This window comes from Phyllostomus discolor, chromosome 6 (assembly GCF_004126475.2).
Source record: "Phyllostomus discolor isolate MPI-MPIP mPhyDis1 chromosome 6, mPhyDis1.pri.v3, whole genome shotgun sequence".
Taxonomy (NCBI): domain Eukaryota; kingdom Metazoa; phylum Chordata; class Mammalia; order Chiroptera; family Phyllostomidae; genus Phyllostomus; species Phyllostomus discolor.
In genome coordinates this window covers 69839387-69854593 of record NC_040908.2, presented here as the reverse complement: position 1 = coordinate 69854593, position 15207 = coordinate 69839387, and the positions used below count along the sequence as shown (strand labels likewise).

The 15207-nt window shown below is 45.0% G+C and overlaps 1 pseudogene; it reads left to right on the top strand.

Moving 5' to 3' along the window:
- The first annotated feature begins 2497 nt into the window (after positions 1–2497).
- Positions 2498–5975, top strand: LOC114498390 (annotated as a pseudogene).
- The last annotated feature ends 9232 nt before the right edge of the window (positions 5976–15207 follow it).

The following is a 15207-nucleotide window of genomic DNA, read 5'->3' as shown; positions in this document are numbered from 1 at the left end:
GTATTCAGGGCACAGTTTGTGATGTCACACGGGGTCATGGAAAATTGTATTTGAAGCTATTCCCTCATCAAACATATATTGGGCTTCAGGTGCTGTGCTAAGTACTAAGGATATAAAGCCCCCCAAAACAGTGGAGGAGAATGTCAGTAAGGGCATTCACTACCGGGTCAGAACCCGAGTCTAGGGACCCCACAGCCTCCCGGAACTCCTGGGAAGAGAGGGCAGGGGAAGGGAACCCAATATCTTTGTTTCTTGTCATCTCCTCCTGCGCCTGCAGAAAAGACAACTCCCGCAGCATCTGGAAGGCTCCAGGACTGACCTTGGAGCCCAGGCCCTGGGTGACAAAGACAAGCTTAACTGCTCTGCAGGAACCTGATGGACATCAGTGCCCACTAAAGGCAGCACAGACCCCAGCCCAAGGGGAACGGTTGGGACTTCAAGGGGACAGAGCACTCTGTCCTCGTGACAGTCAGGCTGCACCATCATCTTGCTGTGGGGACAAATCCATACAATGTGCATTTCTCCTTGTTCAAAACTGTTAATGTGTGGTCCTCTTGAAATATTCAACATGTTGGGTGTGATTAAACTGAAGAAAGATTGAAGTAACTGATTTATTTAAGGTTTAAAAAAATTTTTAGCCCTGGCTGGCGTAGCTCAGTGGATTGAGCGCAGGCTGCAAACCAAAGTGTCGCAGGTTCAATTCCCAGTCAGGGTACATGCCTGGGTTGCAGGCCACGGCCCCCAGCAACCACACATTGATGTCTCTCTCTCTCTCTCTCTTCCTCCTCCCTTCCCTCTCTAAAAAAATAAATAAATAAAATCTTAAAAACTCATTTAAAAACAAAAATTAATGTATTTATTGAATTGAGAGAGAGAGTAGGGGAGAGGGAAAAAGGGAAGGAAAGTGAGAGAGAGAAAAACAGTGATTTGCTCTTCCACTTATTAAAGCATTCATTGGTTGATTCTTGTATGTGCCCTGACCAGGATGTTAATTCTCATATGAGCCTTGACCAGGGATTGAACCCAGAACTTTGGGGTATCAGGACAATGCTTTAACCAACTGAGCTACCTGACCAAGGTGAGTTACTGCTTTATTTAAACTGTGGCTTGTTGTATTCTTATTAAGGGAAGGGACTAAAAGGGCTTAAGACTCCAATGGGCAGTTATTAACAACTGAACCTAAAACAAACAAAAACAAAATCAGAAAAGGTACAGAGAATAAGTAGCATAAAGCATAGGTAGAAAATAGATAGGGTGAGGTTAACAATAACGTAGGAAATGTAGAAGCTAAAGAACTTACATGTAGACCATGGACATGAACTAAAGGGAGGAAATGTGGGTGGGAGGGGGTGTGCAGGGGTGGAAGGGAATAAAGGAGGGGAAAATGAGACAACTGTAATAGCATATCAATAAAATATATTTTTAAAAATATTTTTAAAAATCCAATGGGGCCAAGAGCATGTTGTGGTTCCAGAAATGATGTTGTAGCACAGGTGGGGTCTGTCGCAGGTACCCTGAGGCAGTCACCTACTGGCATCTGGACAGGAGCCTGGCCACTTAAATCACCAACAAAAGACAATGGCATGCTGAGTGTCCTGAGGCACCCGGAGCAAGCTGTGCTGGATGCTGCTGAGCCAGCCATCCTTCTCTCAAGCTCTTCGAACCTGTCCTTCACACTGTCCCCAGCCAGCAGCCAAAGTACCTGACAGACCAGCCTTCAAAGAGATGTTCTGTTTGACACCCATTTGCTATCTTGCAAAATCCTTATCTTTAGGCCTCCCTCCTTGTGCATAAGACACATCCCACTTCAGAAAGGCACAGCCCTCCGAGTGGTCCTCCGAAGGATGGAAGCTTCCCAGAGCCCACACCACCGGGGGGCAGGCACAGGCTTCTCAGGAGAGGTGGATTAGGAGAAGCGGACTAGTCCTCCTGTGTAACTTCTTCGAGCAAGTTTCTTCCTGGGCATCGGAGAGTAAAGGTTTCTCTGCCTGCCCAGCAGGGTCACGATGTGAGTCCAGTTCAACATTGCCGGTTAGAGAGACCTTGCAGAGCTGGGGCCGAGTCACGGGGGCTCGGGTTTTGTACCTGCCACTTACTGTCGGCATCCCTGTGGCAAGTGACCACCCCTTCTGTGTGCCTCAGTTCCTCATTTGTAAAGTAGAAGTAACAGTATCTACTTCTATAATGGAGGTATCGGGCTCATTGTTATTTGACAATAAAATAAAGAACCTTTACATAATGAACATGTTCTAACTTATGAAAAGAGAACAGTGGCGGGCCCAATGCACAACCAAAGAAATGGGAGCTGTTTTACAAGTTATCACCAGGATAGTACACTTGACCCTTGAACTACATTGAGGTTACGGGTGCCGACCTCCCAGGAAATTGAAAATCCATGTGTGATCTTTGATCCCCCCAAAACTTAAGTTTTCCCCCAGTGTCTGCTTCAGGCCCCCCGCAGACACCAAAATCACGGAGCCCAAGTCTCCTGAATACAATGCAGAGATCAGTGCAGACCATCAGCCTTCTGTATCTGCAGACCACCAGCTGCAGTCGGTAAACAGTACAGATATTTGTTGAAAAAAGTTTGCGTGTAAGTTCAAGCCCACATTCTTCAAGGGTCAGCTGTGTTATCATTGCTACTGCCTTCATTACCATCATCCAGGGGCACGGTGGGGGAAGTCCCCTAGGGCCCACGGAGCCTGTGCTGTGGGGGTTGTTGCTGGGTAATGTCCAGGTTGTCCCAACGGAGGTCTGTGATTCCCCAGGACTTGCTGCAGAACAGCCACCTGGAGCTTTTCACCTCAAGAGTCATAAAAACAGCTCTGCTTGCCTTCCTACAAAGTGGTGTGTGAATGACCCAGCCTGCCACAGAAGCAGAATCTGTTTCCACGTGAAAGGACAAGGGCCCCTCCTGATTTCTGCTGTGAGGGGTCAGCGCTGACTTGTAGTTGGAGCTACACGCAGACATCTGCAGGCCCAGGGTGGGTGCCTGTGGACACGATTCTCTGTGCCTTCCCGTGTGCTAGTGAAACATCTCGGCTTCTCCCACATGGGACCCTCCACACTCTTCCCTTCTGGTATCAGCTTTCCCCACCCGTGTCTTAGCTCCACTGTTCTTGATCGAGGCGGTGATGAGGGAGCACAGTCATTCCCTCACCTCAGCCAGAATTCCCTAAGGACCTGCAGCCCTGTCCATGCCAGCCACAAGGCCAGCATGCGTTGGCGCCCAGCTGGAGGGAGCTGCCTGAGGGCCTGGCAGAGGGAGTGGGCTGCCACAACAGCCCAGCTGGGGAAATGAAATCCAGAGCCATTAGGCCAGGGGACAGAGCCCACACCTAACGTGTCACAGCCTGTTCTCCTGGAGTCATAGTGGGGGTACTGGGTTTGGCTTGGGGTGGGTACAGAAGAATGGGACATAGTCCCTGACCTTTGTGAGCTCACAGCCTAGTGACAGGGATTGTCTCCTTGACCAGATTCACCCAGGCTCCCCTGGACTTGCCCACAAGGCCTCCACTTTGGGCTTCGGTGTTCCTCTCCTCACTGTCCAGTTTTCACAAGAATCCTGCTGAGTTGGGTTAGCTGGACTCCCCCATCCTCTGCATCTAACCACCCTCCTTATCTAATCGAGTTCCTCACCCCCACCCAACCCAGGTGACATTTAGCCCCCCACCCCAGCCCACCTTCAGCAGCAACCTGTGGGTCTGCTTTACCCCACTCCCCCCAACCCCAGTGTTTCCTTAGTGATTTTGCCTAGACTGACCCCACCTGCTCCACCCTGTAAGTTCCACACCCGCCCAAACTGTGCTCGGAGTTGAGCTTGGTTCTGTCCCAGTGCCTCTCTTCTCCCATTTTTCTCCTGAACAAAACCTGTTTTTATACACTTTACTGTCCAGCTCTGGTTTTTCTTTGAGACTAGATGAGACTGGTAAACAGCTGGTTTAATCCAAGTAGACTTATGTAAGAGGTAAAATATGAAGGGTTTCAAAAGGGGTGAAGGATGTTGATCGGCGAAGAGGCAGATGAAGGCACCTGGGGAAGCCTGGAGCTGGAAACAGTGAAGGCAGGTGGTGGGGCAGGAAGTAGGGGTTCCACTGAGGGGTGTTGTGAGCACGGCCAGAGCATGGAGGAAGCTGACGGGTCACAGGGGACGTTCAGGAGTGAGGTGTGTCCATGACAGCGAGGGCACCACGAGAGGGTCTGCGTGTGCTCGCCACGCACAGGAGCCTGGGTCAGAGGAATGTTTATTACCTGTTCAGTTTGCCCAGGAGAACGGGACCAGAGGGCTGTTGTACTACCTACGGAAATGGGTCAGTCTGTAGGATTAGAGAGGAAATCAGAGAGGGATGGGGTGGAAGAAGAAATGAGGGCAGATGTGTGAGATGGAGAAAGAGACATTAGAGACTACGACCCATCTAAGCAACCCAAGAAGATACCCCAACCAACTACTTCTGTTATAATAAACATGCCTCAGAAATCCAATCTTCCTTTCGGAATTTCACTCTAGCCCATCCTTCTACCGTCTGCAAAACATTGATAATTGACATTGTTGATTATGGCAAAGACTCAAAAATAAGTTAGGTTCAATAAAATGTCAGTTTTACATAGGTTCATCTGCTTTCTAATTTATTGAAACCAGGACCTAGTGCAGGGCAGCCGAGTGAATGCTCTGGACATTTCCATCAGGCAGCATGGTGTCCCATGGCCATCCCAGTGGCCAAAGGGTTTCCTAACTCATTTTTAAAACTATAACCACAAAACCAGCGCCCTGCATAAAGTAAATTGTTCTTGTGTATAAATAAATCAGTGCCTTCCCCCTTGTCCTCCCTTCCTTATTAAGATAGAATTCTAATTTATTTATTTATCCTTTGTGGATAACTAATTTTTTCTTGTTATAAAAAAAAGAATGTCCTGGGAACCAAAGTGTCCCCAGGTTCGATTCCCAGCCAGGGTGCATTCCTGGGTTGCAGGCCATAACCCCCAGCAAACCGCACATTGATGTCTCTCTCTCTCCCTCTCCCCTCTCCTCTCCCTCTCTCTCTCTCTCCCCTCCCTCCCTTCCCTCTCTAAAATAAATAAAAATAAATAAATAAAAATTTAAAAAAAATTCTCTTAAAAAAAAAAAGAATGCTGGTCTCTGAGAACTCAAGTCAGCTAGTCTGCTTCTCTGTTCATCCCACCCTTCCCTCAAAGCTTTTCAGCCACGGCCTCTGGAAATGCTCACATCGGAGAGCCAGCCCCAGACTTCCAGGCCACCGCCCCTGGTGGATGGCACCTTCAAGGAGGTGGAGCTTTCAGATTACAGAGGGAAATACGTGATCCTCTTTTTCTACCATTGAACTTCACTTTTATGTGCCCCATGGAGATCATCATTTCAGCGAGCATGCCAAGGACTTCCACAAGTTGGGCTTGAGGTGCTGGGGTCTCTGTAGACTCGCAGCTCACCCACCCAGCTTGGATTAACACCCCCAGGAAGGAAGGAGGCTTGGGTCCTCTGAATATCCCCCTGCTGGCTGATGTAACAAGAAGCTTGTCCCATGGCTATGGTGTGCTGAAGAAAGATGAGGGGATTGCCTACAGGGGCTTCTTATCACCAGTGGCGAGGGTGTCCATCGCCAGATCACCGTGAATGATTTTCCTGTAGGGTGCTCCACAGATGTGCTGTCTGGCCGGTCCAGGCCTTTCAGTGCACAGATGAACATGGGGAAGTCTGTTCCACTAGCTGGAAGCCAGACAGTGACACGATCAAGCCCGACGTGGATGAGACAGCAAGGAATACTTCTCCAAACACAACCTAGGCTGACAAACAGGGACCAAGCTTGGGCTCTTGGCCCCTACCTGGGTGCCCTGTGCTGGCCCAGGAAAGGCCAGATCTGCTTCTTCATATTCCACAGTCTGTGACCCAAAAGGGCTAGTCCCAGGCCTTTTCACATTCCTAGCTGAGTGGTGAATGGTGACCCATCCCTGGAGCTGCCAAACCATGGCAAAGGCCTAGAGGTGACCAATGAAGTATTAGAGACAGAAAAGAAGGAGAGAGAGAGAGAATATAGAAGAGAGAGAAAGAAAGAGAGAAAAGAAAGAGAACAGAGAAAAGAAAAAGGAAAGAACGGAAAAAAAGAAAAAGACAAAGAAAAGAAAGAAAAAGAAAGAAAAGAAAAGAAAAAGAAAAGAAAAAGAAAAGAAACTAATTTGCTGACTTGGAACCAGCCAAAGAATAGACCTTGAATCTGCAGAACAGAGTGGAAACTGTGGAGTGGAGTTCAGCTGACCTCACAGCAAAGTTCGGCTGCAGTCCACTTGAACTGCCGCAACGATAATATCAGGGACAGTGCCCCAAAGGACACTGGGGTCGCATTGGGCAAGATAGGAGTCTATTAACAAAAGCACTCAGTCCCTTGCTCCCTCTGCCATCCTTGCAAGAGGCTGCCTCTTGCCTGTCTTTACAATTTGTCACATTCCGGCTCCTACTCTAGTACCATTCAGAGAGGTGCCCCTAGGCAGTGACATTTTTATTTCTCTGCTCATTTGACAGTGGGCAGGGGTAAGGGTGATAAAGTCAAAGGAATTGCTATTTAAAATAATGTTAAAATGATCCCAAGCAAGACCTGTGTATAGTCAGAGGTGGGCTGACTGCCAAAACACATCTGTGAGGGTGGATATTATTTTTCTTTTAATTTGAGGTCATTTTGTCTGGCACTTCCGATCCTCCTAGGCCAGTCATGGTTTTCCTCACCAAGTGACCCAGTGCATACAGTAGGGGTCTCACGGAGGGGGAGCAGAGGTGAGCAACCTCAGAGTAGTTGAAGGCTTTCATGCACTGGTTGCATTATAGCACACTCTGACTGCCTCTAATACAGTGGAATCTGTCAGAAAGTCCTGGTCTCTCACCCAGCAAATTCTCAGTTATCCTGAGCTCCTGGAGAAGCCAGAGACCTTCCCACTTCTTCTCTTTTATTCCTACCACCCTTTAGCCACGTGTGGTGCCTGATGGAACAAGTCACAACACAGTAGGATGACTGGGAATAAGGGTGGACGTTACTTCCCACATCCTAGTCGTGAGTGTGATTTGGCGCTAAACTGTCTCATATGTCATGGAAGGTAGGTGCTTGGGGAGGCCTTGGGGCAATTCCTTGCAAGAGGCCTGTTACCCATCCCCATGCCCTCACACTGAGACAACTAGAACAGAATCTCCCTTTATTTGTCAGCATGTTGCAGAAGATAAATAAAAGCCACATTACTGCCCTGACTTGCGTGGCTCAGTGGAATGAGTGCCTGCCTGCAAACCCAAAGTTCACTAGTTCGATTCCCAGTCAGGGCACGTGCCTGGGTTGTGGGCCAGAACCCCATTTGGGGGCATGTGAGAGGCAACCTATCCAAGTGTCTCTCACATATCAGTGTTTCCCTTTCCCCCTCCCTTCTCTGCTGTCTAAAAAAATTAATAAAATCTTTAAAAAGAAAAAACCCACATGGACTGAAAGCATGTTGCCATGCATTGATGGTGTCTTAGGGGCGTGGATTTGGTCACAGTATCTCCCCATTCACCATCAGAACTGAGAGGACTGCTGGGCTCAGGACGACCCCACCAAAACTGAGATTCGTCTTCTAGGGCGCTGAGGCCTGGCTGAGCCTTTCAGACAAAAAGTTTAGTCTTTAACATAGGAAACATAGGAAAAACTGAAAACACAAAAAGAAAAACAATTTATTTGCAAAAATGAACTTGTCAGGACATGGCAGGGATGCATGCTGGAGTTCCAGAGCTCTTCAACTTCACCTCTGTGCTTACTGAAATTCAATCATTTTCTCCCTCCAGACTTCAGATGAAGCTAGTGATGTATGTGCTGCCCTTACTGAATGGGGTTTCTATGGTCTGTCTTCCCACCACTAACCAGCAGAGGCTGACAGACCACTCTTTTAGTCTGTGGAGCATATTAAGTTCAGACTGAAGCTCTGTCTCAGCGTCTGTGGGGAGAGCCCATGCTGGCCTCCAGTGTGTGTTCCCTGTGGGCCCAGCTCACCATCAGCTTTTTAAAAAAGAATTAGACAGGGGAAGGGAGGGAGAAAGAGAGAGAGAGAGAAACATTAGTGTGTGGTTTTCTCTTGCGTGCCCTCTACTAGGGACCTGGCCCACAACCAGGCATGTGCCCTGACTGGGAATCAAACCAATGACCCTTTGGTTCACATGCTGGCACTCAATCCACTGAGCCCACACCAGGCCAGGGCCATCAGTGCATCTTCTCCTAGAGTCTCTGCCTACCTTTCCTGTCCTTTAACGAGAAGCTCTGGTTCCTCTCAGAATCTTATATTCCACTTCCCTTATGCTCTGTGTTGAAGGTCACATGACTGGGGTAGTGTTGGGAAGCAAACTTGCAAGAGAAAAAAATAAAAAATAAGCAGGATTTTCCCAAAATTGTGGAGTACAAAGGCCCATTTTCCCAGGTTCTTGCCAGAGATGTGTTTTTCCTCGGCATTTTTGGAGCTTATAGCTACAGCTCCAGGGTAGGAGCAAGGCAGGAGGAAGGGTCCCCAGCAGTCCCCCACTCTGGCTCCAACAGGCCCCTTGTCCAGTCCTCTCTGTGTCATTCCCCTCCTGCCCCTGGAGCAGTGCTGAGACCCACCACCTTGAGGACAAAGCTGAGATCAAGGCAGAAAACCAATCAGTTCACTGCTGTGCTGGTCATTTGTCCACTTCTGACATCTGTCCCCAGTCTGCCCACTGACAGTTTCTTCCAGAATTCACAGATACCGACTTTTCTAATCTGTTCCGAGCTTGAGGCTGTCATCAGTAGGGGGACGGCTGGCTGGGGACCTGCTCCACCCTGGAGGCTCCAGAATGGTGTGTGCTCTTTTTAAGAAGAAGAAAGGGAAGGAAGGAAAGTGGGTCTGGGACAGTGAGGAGACTTTCTTTAGAAATAAGTAGAGTGTTTTCTTTACTCACAGTCCTTTGAAGTGCTATGTTGGTTGGCCTGAGGTACTTTTATTCTTCTCTCTGGATATTCTTCCTGAAGAAGGTGGATGGAGTTGGCTACACAGATATGAGGACAAGAGGGTGAGTGTGCTCTCCTGGGTTCCAAGTTACACAGTATTTGTATTGATTTGCATTTCCAAGCCTCTCTCGCCATGCAGTTCAGGTCTGACTAGAGGCAGAACCAGCTGTGAGTGGCTCCTTCTGGTCCTTCTTGACACTACTGTCCATCTATCCTGCACACTGGTAGTCTGTGTTAATTATCAGCTGAATGCAGTGAGGCACCTGGACTCCAGGACACTTGGTGGATCCACGTGTTGGAGAAGCCCTGGGTCCCTGAGTCACTGTGTGGAGAGGAGGAGATGCACTGGTTTCCTGACCCACATAATGGACACAAGGAGCCAGCAGATTTCACTGAGTTCAGACAATGAAATGTCTGTTACAACAGCTTGACATTATTACCCTAACAGTCTTTTTAAAAAATATTTTTAAAGACTTTATTTATTATTTATTTATTTATTTATTTCATAGACAAAGGGTAAAGAAGAGAAACATCAATGTGTGGTAACCTCTCATGCCCCCCATTGTGGACCTGGCCTGCAACCTAGGCATCTGCCCTGACTGGGAATTGAACCAGCTATCCTTGGTCCTCAGACCTGTGCTCAATCCACTGAACCACCCCAGCCAGGACATGATCTTTTTCTTAAATAAGTCACTTTAACATTTCCTGTAATATTGGCTTGGTGATGATGAACTCCTTTAGCTTTATCTTGTCTAGGAAGCACTTTATCTGCCCTTCAATTCTGAATGATAGCTTTGCTGCATAGAGCAATCTTGGATGTAGGTCCTTGCCTTTCATGACTTGGAATACTTCTTTCCAGCCCCTTGTTGCCTGTAATATTTCTTTTGAGAAATCAGCTGCTAGCCTGATGGGAACTCCTTTGTAGGTCACTGTCTCCTTTTCTCTTGCTCCTTTTAAGATTCTCTCCTTATCTTTAATCTTGACTAATGTAATTATGATGTGCCTTGGTGTGTTCCTCCTTGGGTCCAACTTCTTTGGACTCTGAGATTCCTGGACTTCCTGGAAGTCTATTTCCTTTGCCAGATGGGGGAAGTTCTCCTTCATTATGTTTTCAAATAAGTTTTCAATTTGTTGCTCTTCCTCTTCTCCTTCTGGCACGCCTATGATTTGGATGTTGAAACATTTAAAGTTGTCCCAGAGATTCCTAAGACTCTCCTCATTTTTTTGAATGCTTGTTTCTTCATCCTGTTCTGGTTGAATGTTTATTTCTTCCTTCTGCTCCAAACCATTGATTTGAGTCCCGGTTTCCTTCCCATCACTGTCGGTTCCTTGTACATTTTCCTTTACTTCGTTTTGCATAGCCTTCACTTTTTCCTCTATTTCGTGACCATACTCAACCATTTCTGTGAGCATCCTGATTCCCAGTGTTTTGAATTCTGCATCTGATAGGTTGGCTATGTCCTCATCATTTAGTTGTATTTTTTTCTGGAGCTTTGATCTGTTCTTCATTTGGGTCATTTTTTTTATCTTGGCTCACCTGTTATGCAGTAAGGGGCAGAGCCTTAGGTTTTCACCAGGGCGTGGCAACCTACATCACTGTCTTTCAGTACTGTATGGGGGAGGGGTCTGAGAGGGAACAAGGCCATTTGCTCATCTCTCAGTGGGCTTTTAGTCACTTTCTCTGCTACCCACAAGAAATTGGGCCCTTCTGGTGCTGATCCCTGGGTGGGTGGATTTGTGTATGTTCTAGGAACCTGTGGGTCTCTCCAAAGAACTCTCCTGTGAGGTTGAGTGTTTCTCCCACTGCCACACCCCCCCCCCCACAGGTTTTTTCAGTCAGAGGTTTTCAGGTTTTATTTTCCCACACTGGAACTACAGGGTTCCAGTCCTGCACTGGAACCCCATAGTCTGTCTCACTCCCAGGTTGTTCCTCCTGGCTTATCCACACACAAATGTGGAACCAGCCTCTCCACTAGCCATCACCTCACCCGCTCCACCACCTTGCCACATATCCTTTTCACTCTGGCTTCCTGTCTCCACCCCTCCCACTGGTCTGGATGAATGTTTCTTTAACTCCTTGATTGTCAGACTTCCATACAGTTTGATTTTCTAGCAGTTCTGATTGTTTTTTGTTTTTAAATTTGTTGTTGGCCTTTTGGTTGTGTGAGAAGGTACAATGTACCTATGCCTCCATCTTGGCTGGAAGTCTCAGTTTGCAAAACCTTTTAACTCTTACTGCTTCTTACTTTATACTGAGGACTTGGCTTTTATCACTACCAAAGCCAGTGTGTTCCTCTTCCTCTTTCTTGGTTAGTGTACACACTGGATACAATTTTTGGATTTGGAAATGTCAAATGTCTGAGTCATTGCTTGAGAAAATGCAAATTCAGCTTCCAAAGTTGAATGAGGGGAAGTTCTTCTTTTTTTTTTTTTTTTAAGTATTAATTCTTCTTTATTTTTTTTTGACTTTTTTTTTTATTTCAATCATTGTTCAAGTACAGTTTTCTCCCCCCTACTCCCGTTCCAGAGGGGAAGTTCTTTATAGAAAAATTCTAGTTAATAAAGGGAGAAGGAATGATAGTATCAGAAATCAGTATTTTATTCGTTTATGGAACTAGTAATCATCAGTTGACACTAAAATTGTGAAAAGTTGATGGGACACTTTAAAACAGTAACCAAGCTAACTACTAGTAACACATATGACATAACACAGGGGCTGTCAAACTTTTCTCTAAAGGACTGGGTAGTAACTAACATGGGCTTTTTGGGCCACACAGTCTGTGTGTGTAGTGGGAAAGCAGGTGTCGACAATATATAAATTGCATAGTATGACTGTGTTCCAGTGAAATTTTACTTACCAAAACCCACAGTTGATTGGTTATGGTCTGTGAACTGTAGTAGATTGCTAATTATACTTTTCAGGAAATATGGGGATACAGAAATAAGTTAAATGGTATGCAAAGTCCAAACTGTAGTACACTGTGTAGGATGACTAAATCTAGCTTCTCAAGTAAATTATACATGAAAATGGGAGTGAAAAGGGCTCTAAGGGGAAAGAAAAAGAATCAAATGTTATATAGAGTTTGAATTTTTTGTTGGAGCAAACCAGTTGTATAGTATATCTTAGAGGCAATCAGAGAAATCAGAATATTGGATGATTTTTAAAAATTACTCTGAACTCTGTTACATGTAATACTGGCATGATAGTTATTTCTCAGCAGTGAAGTATTTTAGGTAAAATAACATGATGTCTGAGATTTACTTTAATATAAAATATCCAGTAAACAAGTATATGTAGTGGGTGGGTGGAAAATAGTTGAACCGATTGGCAAAACGTTGATATTGGTTGAAATTGGGTGATAGATACATGGGAGTTTATTGTTTTTATTTTTATTAAAGTAATTGTTATGTTTTATATTGTGGTATGTTTCAAAACTTTTATGTTAACATAAAGTTGAATATACCCTGAAAAGTGTATGTGTGGATGGAATGAGGGTGGGAGGAGGTGGTTGTATAGAAAAGGAGAGATAAACCAAATGAAAAATAATCTTTAGATTCTAATGTATAAAATAATGTGCAAAACTGCCATTCTCTAGAGCATTTTCTCAACTCTGACGTATTGCTTCCCAGCAATTGTCAGTTCTACTCAAATGAACTCATAAAAATTCTCTACAGGTTTGAATGTTTCTTATGCTGACAATTCATAAGTGGCCAATTAGTGAAAAAAAGGTGATTTAAGGGTGAACTTTTAAAACCATAATCCAGAAATATGATGTAGGTCAAACGGAGGCAGTCTGGCTTCCCCACCCAGGTGTTGGGGTCACTAAGGGAAGCAGTTTCCCATAACCTTGAACAGGCCTGATAAGTAGTGTTCTCATCGCCTTGAGGTTGGGTCTGATAAATGGTTCCCATAACATGAAGTTGGCTCAAATGCGCAGAATCATGCTATGTTATATAATATTTTGGCTTTCTGCTGGCTTTGTCTGTCTCTAGTACTTAAGAAGGCAGCTTGCAGCGTGCATGGCTTGCTCACCTGTGAATAAAGCCATGGCAAGTGTCCCCGCCACTCCACACATTTTCTTCCATTTCCCTGAATCTAGAGTGGACCTGCCAGGTCTTGACCAACTGCAACACACACATGATGATTCAGTACTGAATCGTAACACTTATCTGTTCCTGGTTTGGGTTTTTCTATTTGCCTCATTGAGTTAATGCTGTTGAAGACCAAACTTTTCAAATAACACAGTTTTTTACAATATGGTCATTAATAGTAGATTTGTTTTTTATTACATTAGTGATAGGGAATTCAAGAGTTGGAGAATTTTAGTTTAAGGTAAACAGTTATAAGCCTAGTAGGTAATTCATATGTTAAAGCTGTTGTTTCAGGAACTGAAGGTATGAGCCACCCTGACTCCAGGAGACCACGAGCAGGTCCACCTCTGTGCCTCAAGACTGCAAGCAATCAGGATGGTATCGGAGCCATTGTGCTCCAGGGTGAGATGACCACCGCCCAGAACTCAGCTAAAGATCACCAGACAGGGAGAGAATACTGCAGTTTTCTTAATCCAATTAACTTTCCCCTGAATTCCAAACCCCTTACCTACACTTTATTCTCCTTATAAGAAGGCCATCTTAAAATGGAATTTAAGACAGTCTGTTAGGGTCCAAACCCACCGTCTTCTCAGATCATCAGGCATCTGAATAAAGTGCCCATAAAGATTCAATCCCTATCTCTGCTTATTGGGTTCGGTGGGTGACAGGCAGCATGAACACCAGTCTTTTCCAGTTTTACTAGGAGAAATATAAATACTTAAAACAATGATTAATTTTAATCCATATTCTCAGTTTGATAGTTTTGGGTTGATTTTTTCTACTTTCTCACCTAGGGGTCATTGTGTTCCCTAAGGACCTGCTACCACTTTAGGGGAAAAAACGTTGTTAATGGAAGAGGAAACAAGTAAAAATTAATGTTATCTTTTTACTACAGACCCATTCACTCCTCTTCCTTTCAGTGATTCACATCTGCTTTTCCTGTTTTTACTTAAATAGTACTACTGCCAACAGGACTGGACAACCTGAAATACCTATTAACTTTATCATCATTTGAATTTACTGATCTGATAAATAGAACATGGAAGGAAGAGAATACTAAATACTGATTTTCTAACATGTCACTCAAAATGGGAGATTATATTGGCTAAATACTACCTATTATTATCATAGGGTTTGTATATTATGAACTATGTCTGTTCTTAGTGACAACTTCAAGTCAGACATTCTACACAAGAAAAAAGTTAAATTTTTTGAAAATAAAATCTGGGCCCTGGCTGATGTGGGCTCAGTGGATTGAGCAGCAGCCTGCAAACAGAAAGGTCACCAGTTCAATTCCCAGTCAGGACACATGCCTGGGTTGTGGACCAGGTCCCCATGGGGGGTGTGCAACAGGCAACCAATCGATGTATCTCTCACACATTAATGTTTCTCTTCCTCTCTTTCTCCCTCCTTTCCCCTCTCTCTATAATAAAATCTTTTTTAAAAATTATTTTTAAAAATAAATAAAATCTGGCCCTGGCTGAGTGGCTCAGTTGGTTGGAGTGTTGTCCAGTGCACCAAAAGGCTGTGGGTTTGGTCCCCAGTCAGGGCACACACAAGAGGCAACTGATCAATGTTTCTCATATCGATGTTTCTCTTTCCACCTCTTTCTCACTCTTTCTCTCCCTTCCCTCTTCCTCTCTCTCTGAAATAAAAAAATATACCCTTGGTTGAGGATTCACAGGTCTATCTGAAAGGCAGCAAAAGCTATATTCTTTTACAAGATTTTATTTACTTATTTTTAGAGAGGGGGAAAAAGAGAGAAACAGAGGGAGAGAAATGATGACATAAGAGAATTATCAATTGGTTGCCACTCGCACATGCCCTGACCGGGGACCAAACCTACAACCCAGGCAAGTGTCCTGACAGGGAATCGAATCAGCAACACTTTGCTTTGCAGAGCAACACCCAACGAACCAAGCCACAGAAGTCAGGCCTGCAAAACTTATATTCTTTTGACACAAAGGTGGGTTAACTCATTTCTCAATACCTGAACTTTTTTTAAGAGCTCCTATTATATGGATACGAAAAGGCAAAACTAGATATTCTTCCTTTATATCTAATTAGGATAAATCACATTTAAACATTAGGCTTATTTAAGTGATAAACAACACAGCTTCCCCAAATAGAT